Below are 1,841 nucleotides of genomic sequence, written 5' to 3' on the forward strand. Positions count from 1 at the left end.
AGGGTCCGAGGAAAGTGGAAAATGGGGTGATATTGGTCAAAGGGTACAAAGTTTCAGTTATGCAAGATGAATAAGTTCTAGAGATCTAATGTATAACAGTGACAATAGTTAACAGGAGTGTATTGTATACCTGACATTTGCTGAGAAGATAGATCTTAAATTTTCTCACCACATACACAAATGATAATTACGTACAGGTGATAGATATGTTAATTAGCTTGATGGTGGTGATCTTTATACAATGTACACATATATCAAAACATCAAGTTGTACATCTTAAATATATACAATTTTTACATGTCAACAATTTCTCAATAAAGTTGTTAAAAATAAAGATTTTCAGTGTGAAAGAGATACAAGTATAAAATCAAAGAAGTAAAAACCTTATAGTCTTAGCTATAAACAGGCAATACAATGGGAACTTAATTCTTTTTCTCCTCATAAAATGTTTTCCTCACATATGCTCTCTGAAAAAGTCTTGAATTAATGACAACTGAGTAGCAATAAGCCCGTTTACACCCCAGTCTACATTGTAAAAATACAATTCTTTGATAAAAAGAACCAAAGCCTTTGGAAAAGCGACAGATTCTGTGTTTGGAACAGGATTTGGGAAAGATGAACCTGGAACTCTCTTTGTACAAGAAGGCAGAGGGGGCTACAGGTAGAAGACTGCATGGACTGTGTCAGAAGGATAATGACAGCTAAAAAATTATCTCTGTAGGTTGCACATTATGCTGAAAATTGATGAATAAAGTGTTAGAATCAAGCTTTTATTCTGCTTTTCCTGTATGAATGATATGTGAAGGTACAATAATTCAAGAAAGGAAGTTTCTCTTCATAGAACAATTCTAGATAATAAGTACGAAACAAAATTTAAAAATTATTATTATTGCAACCATTCAAGAAATAATGAATGTAGCTGGTAACAATTAGCAAATATGAAACCATTAGGTGAAAGGTTGATAATTTCAGAATAGACAAACCGAGACGATAGCCCATAAACCCAATGATCATTCTCACATCATTAAAAATGGACCAATCAGACAATGGGCGCGTCAGCACAAGATGCAATAGGATGTTCGTTGCATCATCTTTGAGTTATTTGCACTGAAAACATTTGAACCTGAATCGAGCTCCAAGGTCTGTACCAATTTATGGAAAATACTGGGGCAGAAACAAGTTAACAGAGGAAGTAATCATCAAAATCCCAACTATGCTGTATTCTTCAAGACAAATAACCAAGTTAATCTAGCAAATCTGTATCATGAAAACTAAAAAATAAAAAAGAAGAAGCTCAGTAATAGAATCAATGGAGACTTAAGACCCATAATCAAATGCAACGAGTGGAACTTGGGAATACTGATTCAAACAAATTAACTCAAAAATGACGTTTTGAGACAAATGGAGAAATAGACTAATTGTGAGATTATATTAAAGAATTGTCAGTTTTGTTAGCTGGGTTAATGGCATGGTGGTTAGGTTACAAATAATGCCTTTATCAGATAGAAATGCAAACTGAGATATTTATAGTGAAATGACATTATATCTATCATTTGGTTTAAGATGCTCCGGCATAAAGAAAAAAGTGTGTGTGATTACGTGAATAAATGAAACAAAGTTGGCAAAATGTTGATTCTTTGTTGAATCTGAGCGATGAGCAAATGCAAGATACACACACACACACACACACACACACACACACACACACACACACAGTGGATACTCGAAAGTGTCCATTATCAAAAGTTTTCAAAAATTGTCCCAAACTCAAATCAATTATTTTGCATAATTTTTTCAAATGATGTAAATGGTTTTTATATTGGTAAAAGCATTGTGATATA

The sequence above is a fragment of the Pteropus vampyrus genome, unplaced genomic scaffold (genome assembly GCF_000151845.1).
Source record: "Pteropus vampyrus isolate Shadow unplaced genomic scaffold, Pvam_2.0 Scaffold81, whole genome shotgun sequence".
Lineage (NCBI taxonomy): Eukaryota > Metazoa > Chordata > Mammalia > Chiroptera > Pteropodidae > Pteropus > Pteropus vampyrus.